We start from the raw sequence: 11,723 nt of genomic DNA on the forward strand, positions 1-11,723 counted from the left end.
ACCCCCATTGGCAGACCCTGTAGTATAAGGCAGCACCCCCTAGGCAGACCCTGCAGTATAAGACAGTACCCTTATCGGCAGACCCTGTAGTATAAGACAGTACCCAAATAGGCAGATCCTGTAGTATAAGACAGTACCCCATAGGCAGACCATGTAGTATAAGACAGCACCCCATAGGCAGACCCTGTAGTATAAGGCAGCACCCCATAGGCAGACCCTGTAATATAAGGCAGCACCCCATAGGCAGATCCTGTAGTATTAGACAGTACCCCTATAGGCAGATCCTGTAGTATAAGGCAGTACCCCTATAGGCAGACCCTGTAGTATAAGACAGTACCCCCATAGGCAGACCCTGTAGTATTAAGCAGCACCCCATAGGCAGACTCTGTAGTATAAGTCACCTGCACTTGAAATTCGCTGCCTCGGGGTAACTCTCGACTCTGCCCTGTGCTTCAAGCCGCACGTCCAAACTCTTGCCACCTCCTGTCGCGTCCAACTCAAAAATATTGCCAGAATCTGTCCCTTCCTCAGCCCACAATCTACTAAAACTCTTGTGCATGCCCTCATCATCTCCTGCCTCGATTACTGCAACACCATCCTCTGTGGCCTCCCCACTAAGGCTACGTTCACACTAACGTTATGCTAGTTTGCGTCGGGTTTGCGTCGGGCGACGCAGCGGCGACGCATGCGTCATGCGCCCCTATATTTAACATGGGGGACGCATGCGTTTTTGTTTGTTGCATTGTGCGACGCATGCGTCTTTTTTGCCGCAAGCGTCGGACCAAGAAAACGCAACAAGTTGCATTTTGCTGGCGTCCAAATTTCGGCAAAAAACGACGCATGCGTCGCAAAACACAGCGTTTTTGCGTGCGTTTTGGTGCGTTTTTGAGTGCGTTGTGCGTTGCGTCGCCGACGGAGCGGCGCACAATGCTAATGTGAACGTAGCCTTACTCTCTTGCACCGCTCCAGTATGTCCTCAACTCTGCTGCCCGGCTAATCCACCTCTTTCCTCGCTACTGTCCTGCTTCTCCCCTCTGCAAATCCCTCCACTGGCTCTGGATGCTATTAGAGCCTCACAGTCCATGAAGAGAAACAGAGCAATGAGAGAAATGGTACTGCTCAGAGTGAGGAGAAAAGGAAACAGAATTATGTTATTCAGCCAAGACTGGAAAGTGAAACCAGTTACGTGAGCAAACAATGATGCTTCTTACAATGTCCTTACAGTACTGGAACAATGCCACGTTACATATCAACAATATTTATCTTACTTTCAGATTTCATACCAAATGACTTCGAGAAATGGGATGGACCTCATTCATTAGCACTAGTGATGAGCGCAAGTGCTCGTTACTCGAGTTTGCCTAGGGTACTCGGGTATGCACCGAGTATTGCGGGTACTTGAATACCATGTTCATGTCCCCGTGGTTGCATGTTTCGCGACTGTTAGACTTAGCACCTGTCTGCACTGTCAAAAGTACCAATACCTGGTTTACAAGCAACAGTATCAGTGTGCTTGATTGGCCAGCAAACTCACCTCACCTTAACCTCATAGACAATCTATGGGATATTGTCAAGAGGAAGATGAGACACCAGACCCAACAATTCAGACGAGCTGAAGGCTGCTATCAAAGCAACCTGGGCTTCCATAACACCTCAGCAGTGCCACAGGCTGATCACTTCCATGCCACGCCGTATTGATGCAGTAATTGATGCCAAAGGAACCCCGACCAAGTATTGAGTGCAGTTACTGAACATACATTTCAGTAGGCCAACATTTCAGATTTTAAAATCATTTTTCAAGCTGGTGTTGTAAAGTATTCTAATTTACTGAGATGACTTTTGTGTTTTCATTGGCTGTAAGCCATAATCATCAACATTAACAGAAATAAACACTTGAAATAGGTCTCTCTGTTTGCAATGACTATATATGAGTTTCACTTTTTGTATTAAAGAGAGGGCCATGTGCAACATTATATGGGGCAAATATCTGTATGGGGACATGTGCAGCATTATATGGGGCAAATATCTGTATGGAGCGTCTTATAGGGCCATAATCAGCATTTGTAGAGCATTATATGGGGCAAATGTCTGTATGGAGCATCTTATGGGGCCATAATCAACATTTGTGCAGCATTATATGGGGCATATTTTTATATGGAGCATCTTATGGGGCCCATCATGAACTGTATGGAGCATTATATTGGGCTCCTGATTCAATATGGATATTCAAAAACACTTAATCTACTGATGTCTCAATTAATTTTACTTTTATTGGTATCTATTTTTATTTTTGAAATTTACTAGTAACTGCTGCATTTTCCACCCTAGGCTTATACTCATGTCATTAAGTTTTCCCAGTTTTTCATGGCAAAATTAGGGCTCTCGGCTTATACTCAGGTCGGCTTATACTCGAGTATATATGGTAATTACTAAAGGCTTTACGGGCAAACATTGGATGTATTAGGCCTCAATATTTTTAAGGTTTAGCATGCATAAATTAAATAGGCAACCCCATAATAACTGAACAAGAAAGGGGAGAAGCCAGCGCTGCCTATGGTCAGAACGCAATACATAAAGTGCAAATGCACATATCGATTTCTAACTGTATTTAAAATGAGACATTTAGCAAACATTTGATCAATTCTTTGAGCCACCCCGCCACTTCACGGCAATCTCATAATGGGGCAGTCCTACTCTATGTTTTTTATATTCGCTGTGCCATAAAGGCCTCCTAAATAAATTAAAAGCAAGACCACATTAAATGCAAACTGTACCTGGAGCATTTCTGAATCACTCCCATGGCGTCAGAGGGGCAGGTAAGGATAAAGGTCGACCAGGTCCAGACATAGACATTTCAGGTGTAACCTCCACACTGCCCATCCAGCACCACAGATAAAGGGTGAGACAAGCTGAGACACAGGTGCATAATTAAACAGAGCCTAGGGCTGCATTTAATGTGGTCTTGCTTTTAATTTATTTAGGAGGCCTTTATGGCACAGCGAATATAAAAAAACGTAGAGTAGGACTGCCCCATTATGAGATTGCCGTGAAGTGGCAGGGTAGCTCAAAGAATTGATCAATTGTTTGCTAAATGTCTCATTTTAAATATAGTTAGAAATCAATATGTGCATTTGCACCTTATGTATTGTGTTCTGACCATAGGCAGCGCTGGCTTCTCCCCTTTCTAACCCCATAATAACTACCAATACACTTGTATACTGCAATCATTAAGGAGCCTTATTCTTTTTTACACCTCCAAAAAAATAATTACATAGTGTCGGTAGGTGCAGGGTCAGCGAGTGTCAGTTTTAAACTACAGCTGACACCCTGCCTTGACCTGCATAATCAGTGTTACTACAGACAGCATTGGCATGTGACCAGTAGCCTAGCCCCCGGGAGGGCAGGGGGGCGGCCACCTGGGGCCCCGCGCATTGAGCGGTCAGTATACTCTGTGGAGGGTACTATACAGTGAGGGGGTATTATACTGTGTATAAGAGAGCATCATACTGTGTACAGGGGAGGTGTACAGGGGGGAAGACTTGGGACAGTACTAAATGTTAAGTGGACACTTATTGTTATAGGGGAACTCAGGTTATTGTGAGGGACAAAGGAGCACACAGACACACATATTTTCTAGGGGTCAAAATGTGGTTTCTAGGGCACTTGCACGCAGAATTTCTATACACTAGAGCAGACCTGGGTAAAGTGCAGTCCGCGGGCCACTCTTGCCTTCTTGCTGTCCCAGTCTGGCCCTCGGAGCGAGACAGCTGAGGGGCTGGAAAACAGAGGCCCATGGGCCACACCTGTAGTTACCCGAGAACAGTGTCACCGGGGTTAAGCCTGGGGGTGCTAACAGGGAACACGTGTCAATACACAAGGTGTGCAGAGACAGAGGAGCGCAGTGCGCACAGGACCTGAGCTTAGCTGGTCATGTGACCACAGGGGCGGAGCTAGCCAGTCACATGATCACCGGAGGTGTAGCTGCCACGCGCGAGGACGGGGAGCTGGCCAAGGGCACAGAATACAAAGGACAAACCAATAACGTAGTCAGAGAGCAAAGCCAAGGGTCAGAAGCCAGATGGGAACAAGATAGCCAGGGGCAAGACAGACGAGAAACCAGAGGCAAGCCAAAGGATCAGAATACCAGAAGGGATGAATCAGTAACGAGCAGAAATACAGAGACAATAGTCAAGGGACCAAACCGGGTCATACACAGCAAACTCACACAAGCAGAGGAGCAACGATACAGAGAGTAACCTGGGTCAGTAACCACAAACTGAGTAGACGGAAGTATCACCGACACTGGACCCAGGAAGTACCAACATTAAATAGCCGCCCCAGAACCAATGAGAGGTGGACAGACTTAACCCTGACCTGACCAGGACGGAGCCAGAACCACCCCATCCTGAGTCATGACAATACCATGTCCTCCCACGTCTGCCTGCTCACTGTTTCCGCTGTTTACTTTTGCACTGACTTCATTGGTGGAGGAGGAGCCTCCGGACACTTCCTCCACCAGTCAACATGTGAAACAGCTGACCCGATTGCGTTATTTCATTGCATCAGGTGCGTACTGTGAAGAGTCAGTGCACTGGAGACACCAAGACAGGAGCAGAGCGTCAGAGGAACAGGACCGAGGTGAGTAAGTGGTGTTGTTTTTTTTCATGTGCATGGAATGTTTGGCTGGACATGGGGAGGCTATGGGGTCTCATCTTGGAGATGGGGAGGCTATGGGTGCTTCGTGCAGGACATGGGGAGGTTATAGAGTTCATGCACTATATAGAGAGGCTGTGTGGTGGGGCTCATGCAGTGTAGAGGGAGGCTGCGTGGGGCTCATGCAGTATATAGGGAGGCTTTGTGGGGCTCATGCTGTATGTGGAGAGGCTCTGTGGGGCTCATGCAGTGTATAGGGAGGCTGTGTGGGGTTCCTGCAGTATATGAAGAGGCTGTTGGGCTCAGGCTGTATATGAGGAGGTTGTGTGGGGCTCATGCTGTATATAGGGAGACTGTGTGGGGTTCATGCTGCATATGTTGGCGGCTGTATGTGGCTCATTTTGTGTATGGGGAAGGTGTGTAGGGCTCATGCTGTATAGGGGTAGGCTGTGTGGGGCTCATACTGTATATGGGGAAGCTGTGTAGAGCTCATGCTGTATAGGTGGAGGCTGTGTGGGGCTCATGCTGTATATAGGGAGGCTGTGTGGGGGCTCATACAGTATATGGGGAGGCTGTGTGGGGCTCATGCTGTATATGGGGAGGCTGTGTGGGGCTCATACTGTATATGGGGAGGATGTTTGGGGCTCATGCTGCACATGGAGAGGCTGTATGGAGCTCATGCTGTATATGTGGAGGCTGTGTGGAGCTCATGCAGTATATGGGGAGGTTGTATGGGGCTCATGCTGTAAATAAGGAGGCTTTGTGGGGCTAATGCTGCATATGGGGGAGTTTGTGTGGGGCTCATGCTGTATATGAGAAAGCTGTGTGGGGCTCATGCTATATATGGGGAGGCTGAGTGGGGCTCATGCTGTATATAAGTAGGCTGTGTGGGGCACATGCTGCATATGGGGAGGCTGTGTGGGGACTCTTACAGTATATAAGGGGCTGTGGGGGGTTTATAAGATATATAGAAGGTGCTGTATTGGAGTTCAAACAAAATATAATAGGATGTTAGCATACTTAATGCTGCTCAATATTAAGTGATACATTTAATATTAACCCCTTAATGACCGCCGATACGCCTGTTAATGGTGGCAATTAAAGGTACTTATGCCTCAGCGCCACTTTTTAACAGCACTGAGAAATAAGTATATAGTTCCTCCCCAGAGTCAGAATTTCTCAGGTGTCTCAGCCACAGGTGGTAGCTGAGACCCCAGAGAACATGATTCGAGTTGGTTTTTACTGACCCCAGTGTTGCGATCACTGTTATTACTGGTATAATGGCAGCCGAAAAAGAAAGTCAGATTTCCCATTTAATTTCTCTCTCCTTTGATGAGATAGCACATCAGAGGAGAGAGAAATGGCATCTCCTGATTCCCCCCGATACCTCCGATGTCCCTGCAACCACCCCGTAAAGTCCCCAGGCTGCGGGCATCTTCTTCCAAGAAGAACATGACAGGTGCATGTGAGTCGCCCGCCAGGGCCTAGGTTCTCGGTACCAGGTTCCGGTCATCGTTAAAGGGGTGGTCACGGTGGCAGTGACCCGGTCCGTGGCCCTGGGCGCCCAAGTAAAATGGATAGTTTTTAAAGGAAGTTGTAAAGCAAAGCAATAAAAGGTTGTTACGCCACCTGTGGTACTCGGTCAGGGGTGACCGACGCGGCTTAAAGGAGTCCTCTGGGGGTGATGGTATTGCAGCTAGGATGGTGTAGCTTCCCACATGTAAAGCTGGGTCCCAGGGCTCCTGGTGTAGTGGGCAAGGATGGTGAATGTCGGCAAATAAATGGAGGACACGGGGTTGCAGTTTCTTTACCTGGTTTACTGTTGTAGACAGCCTCAGTCCAGGGTACCGGCAGCAGTTGTCGATGGAGTCCAGGCAGCCTGAAAACAAGTGGGAATCCATTTGGCAGGTCAGTTTAGGAGCCTTCCACTATGCGCTGGTTACTAGTCCCTTGCTGCCTGTGACTTCTTGACAAGATCCTCGTTTACTCTCTGTCCTGGGACAGTCCCTGCATGGTAAGCAACGTGAGCCGTTCACTTGGGGTCTCTATACACGATGACTCCAGGCTCTGGTTGTTGCTGTACCTCAGGTGTGAGCAAGTTACTTTCAGCTTCCTGCCATCCGGTTCTGCTGTGGGACTTGTAGTTCCATACAACCTCAGGGTCCCGGTGCCCGGTTTCTGCGCATCTGCCTGTAAGGAGCCCAGTCACGGCTCCCTTCCAGCTCTGTAGTTCTCCTGTGCTCCTTCACTGTCCCTTGTCTGCACCAGATTAACTTAACTCTTCCTCCAGACCAGAATGTATATAGGGAAGATCTCCTGAAAGCCGAGTTCAGAGCTGCCCCTTCTGGCCTGGAGTCAGAATGTGTTGAATGTACAGCTTACGTGCCAAAGGAATTCTCCTCGTTTCCAGGCATGGCATCACCCTCCCCGAGAGGAAGGCAATACCACTGTGGTACCTGAACTCCTGGGGTGCCACACATGCGCAGTACACCTGCTGAGATCTGCCAGTTGGCACTGGGCAACAATGGGAAATTTTTCCTATTGGTTCATTTTGATCACTGTGATAGACCCTATCACAGTGATCAAAATAAAAAAAAATAGTAAATAAAAATCCCTTTATCACTCAGTTAGGTAAAAATAATGAAATAAAAAATATATATTTATTTTCATTTTTCCATTAGGGATAGAGTTGGGCTAAAGTGAATTGGGCTAAAAAGTGAGTTGGACTAAAGTGAGTTGGGCTAAAGCTAGGGTTAGAGTTGGGCTAAATCTAGGATTAAGGTTGGGCTAGGGTTAGGGTTGTAGTTATGGTTGGGATTACAGTTAGGGTTGGGATTAGGGCTAGGGGTGTGTTAGGATTAGGTTTGTGGTTAGGGTTACTGTTAGGGTTGAGATTACGGTTAGTTGTGTGTTGGTTAGGGTTGTAGTTGAGTTGGATTAGGGTTAGGGGTGTGTTGGATTAGGATTCTAGTTTAAATTGGGGGTTCCACTTTTTAGGTACATCCGGGGGTCTCCAAATGCAACATGTAACCACTGTTGATTCCAGCCAATTTTGCGTTCAAAAAGTCAAACGGTGCTCCCTCCCTTCTGAGCCTTGACCTGCACCCAAACAGTGGCTTTCCCCCACATATGGGATATTGGCGTACTCAGTAGAAATTGCAGAACAAATTTTGTGGTCCATTTTCTCCTGATACCCTTGTGAAAATAAAAAAAATTTGGTAAAATTTAATTTTTTGTGAAAAAACTAAAATGTTCATTTTTTCCTTCGACATTGCTTTAGTTTTCGTGAAGCACCTGAAGGGTTAACAAACTTCTTTAATGTGGTTTTGTGCACCTTGAGGGGTGCAGTTTTTAGAATGGTGTCAATTTTGGGTATTTTCTGTTCTATGGATTCCACAAATTCACTTCAAATGTGAGGTGGTCCCTAAAAAAATGGTTTTGTAAATTTTGTTGGAAAAATTAGAAATCACTGGTCATCTTTTAACCCTTATAACTTCCTAACAAAAAAATAATATTTCCAAAATTGTGCTAATGTAAAGTAGACATGTGGGAAATGTTATTTATTAACTATTTTGTGTGACACCACTCTCCGATTTAAGGGTACAAAAATTAAAAGTTTGAAAATTGCAAAATTTTATTTTTTTTTGCCAAATTTCCCTTTTTTCATAAATAAACGCTAGTTTTATCGAATAAATTTTACCATTAACATGAAGTACAATATGTCACGAAAAAAATCTCATAATCAGTGGGATACGTTGAAGCGTTCCAGAGTTATAACCTCATAAAGTGACAGTGGTCAGAATTGTAAAAATTGGCTTGGTCATTACGTACCAAATTGGTTCTGTCACTAAGGGGTTAACATAATTATCAATAATAATTATAGTAATATATTAATATTAATATTGTGTATAATTAATTTCAGCCTATTGGTTCGGCACTCCACAACAGTCACGGTCTCTCATGTGGCCCCTTGGGAAAATCAAATGTCCACCCATGGTCTAGAGGGTTGTTTTACCATTTATAGGGCACACAGTACCACACAGCAGGTGCAGTAAAAGGGACACATACGGAAGCAGTGGCTCAGTATTGGTGTATCAGTAGGATGAGGAGTTTGTGCAGGTTGGGATAGATGGGAACAGTGCTTGAAATATGTGTCTTTGTTGTAATCTCTGGAGCAAGTCCTGACTGGAAGAAGTTGCAATGTCTGTCCTGGCCAGATGAAAAAGATGAGAAAAGTGAACGACTCCACCAGAAAAAAAGCACCTCCTTTAAAGGGAACCTGTCACCTGAATTTGGCGGGACCGGTTTTCGGTCATATGCGCGGAGTTTTTGGGTGTTTGATTCACCCTTTCCTTACCCGCTGGCTGCATGCTGGCTGCAATATTGGATTGAAGTTTATTCTTTGTCCTCCGTAGTACACGCCTGCGCAAGGCAATCTTGCCTTGCGCAGGCGTGTACTAGGGAGGACAGAGAATGAACTTCAATCCAATATTGCGGCCAGCATGCAGCCAGCGGGTAAGGAAAGGGTGAATCAAACACCCGAAAACTCCCTCCATATGACTGAAAACCGGTCCCACCAAATTCAGGTGACAGGTTCCCTTTAAGTCACTATCTGTAAATGTTCTATAATCTATTACAAGTTCTGTAGAACTGATATCTACCACTATATGATGACCATATGGCAGTAATACCAGTGTTGGTCTTTGTAGAGAATTTTTATTCAGTAACAGCTCTGTCATCCACTGAGGTTCCCTCTACCCACAATTAGGATGTGCCACTATATTTGTAATTAGAATCAGGTTTACCTGGTTAGGGACCTACTCGGAAGTTTCTCCCTCCCCTGAACCAAAACCCTAGCTACGTCTCTGCACAACAGTATAAAATAAAGAAGGCTATACAATAAATAACGTCAATGAGGTATCTTCCATTGACGGCGAGTGCATGAGATTCTTTAGCAAAAGGCAGTGCAAATTTGACATGAAGGATGGGAGGGAGAGTAAAGGAAGCAGTAGATGAATTTGATGATGATGTTCCTGATGATAACAATGACCAGACACTACATGTAGATGCCAACTGAATGCTAGAAAGATGATCATGAGGAGAAGGAAGGACACAGCATCCCAATCTGGTCCCCAATTGTCTTCAGTAGGGTTGAGCGAAACGGGTCGAACATTTTCAAAAGTCGCCGACTTTTGGCTAAGTCGGGGTTTCATGAAACCCGATCCGACCCCTGTGCGGGGTCGGCCATGCGGTACGCGACTTTCGCGCCAAAGTCGCGTTTCAATGACGCGAAAAGCGCCATTTCTCAGCCAATGAAGGTAAACGCAGAGTGTGGGCAGCGTGATGACATAGGTCCTGGTCCCCACCATCTTAGAGAAGGGCATTGCAGTGATTGGCTTGCTGTCTGCGACGTCACAGGGGCTATAAAGAGGCGTTCCCGCCGACCGCCATCTTACTGCTGCTGATCTGAGCTTAGGGAGAGGTTGCTGCCGCTTTGTCAGAAGCAGGGATAGCGTTAGGCAGGGTCCATTAACCACAAAACCGCTTGTGCTGCAGCGATTTGCACTGTCCAACACCACCCTCGGTGTGCAGGGACAGTGGAAGTTTTTTTTTTTTTTTTTTTCCCCTCAGCGCTGTAGCTCATTGGGCTGCCCTAGAAGGCTCCCTGATAGCTGCATTGCTGTGTGTACGCCGCTGTGCAAACCAACTGCTTTTTTCAAAGCACAAATCCTCTTGTTCCTTCCTTTCTGCACAGCTATCTTTTTTGTTTGTCCACACTTTTTATTTCATTTGTGCATCAGTCCACTCCTTATTGCTGCCTGCCATACCTGGCTGAGATTACTGCAGGCAGGGAGATAGTAGCTGCCTGCCATACCTGGCTGAGATTACTGCAGGCAGGGAGATAGTAATTGTAGGACATTCCCTGTTTTTTTTTTTTTTTTTTTTTTGGTGGGAGATTAAGATTGGCAATTTGGCATTTCTGCTAGAGTGCCATCCCTGTGTGTGCCATCTCTCTCACATAGTGGGCCATAGAAAGCCTTTTCATTTTTCTGTATTTTTTTTTGTGGGGTGTATAAATTCTCCCTGATAAAAATACAGTGGGAGATTAATATTGGCCTTTGGGCTTGTGTGCCAGTCCTGAGTGTGCCATCTCTCTCACAAATAGTGGGCCATAGAAAGCCTATTTTATTTTTTTTTGGGTTTTATAAATTCTCCCTGAAAAAAAGGGAGATTAATATTGGCCTCTGGGCTTGTGTGCCAGTCCTGAGCGTGCCATCTGTGCCAGCCCTGAGCGTGCCATCTCTCTCACAAATAGTGGGCCATAGAAAGCCTATTTAATTTTTTTTTTGGTTTTATAAATTCTCCCTGAAAAAAAGGGAGATTAATATTGGCCTCTGGGCTTGTGTGCCAGTTGTGAGCGTGCCATCTGTGCCAGTCCTGAGCGTGCCATCTCTCTCACAAATAGTGGGCCATAGAAAGCCTATTTAATTTTTTTTTTTGTTTTATAAATTTTCCCTGAAAAAAGGGAGATTAATATTGGCCTTTGGGCTTGTGTGCCAGTTGTGAGCGTGCCATCTGTGCCAGTCCTGAGCGTGCCATCTCTCTCACAAATAGTGGGCCATAGAAAGCCTATTTAATTTTTTTTTTGGTTTTATAAATTTTCCCTGAAAAAAGGGAGATTAATATTGGCCTCTGGGCTTGTGTGCCAGTTGTGAGCGTGCCATCTGTGCCAGTCCTGAGCGTGCCATCTCTCTCACAAATAGTGGGCCATAGAAAGCCTATTTAAATATTTTTTTGGTTTTATAAATTCTCCCAGAAAAAAAGGGACATTAATATTGGCCTCTGGGCTTCTGTGCCAGTCCTGAGCGTGCCATCTGTGCCAGTCCTGAGCGTCCCATCTCTCTCACAAATAGTGGGCCATAGAAAGCCTATTTTTTTTTTTTTTTGGGTTTTAGAAATTCTCCCTGGAAAAAAAAAGGGAGATTAATATTGCCCTTTGGGCTTGTGTGCCAGTACTAAGCGTTCCATCTCTCTCTCTCTCTCAGTCAGTGGGCCATAGAACGCCTATT

The sequence above is a fragment of the Ranitomeya imitator genome, chromosome 2, assembly GCF_032444005.1.
Source record: "Ranitomeya imitator isolate aRanImi1 chromosome 2, aRanImi1.pri, whole genome shotgun sequence".
NCBI classification, from domain to species: domain Eukaryota; kingdom Metazoa; phylum Chordata; class Amphibia; order Anura; family Dendrobatidae; genus Ranitomeya; species Ranitomeya imitator.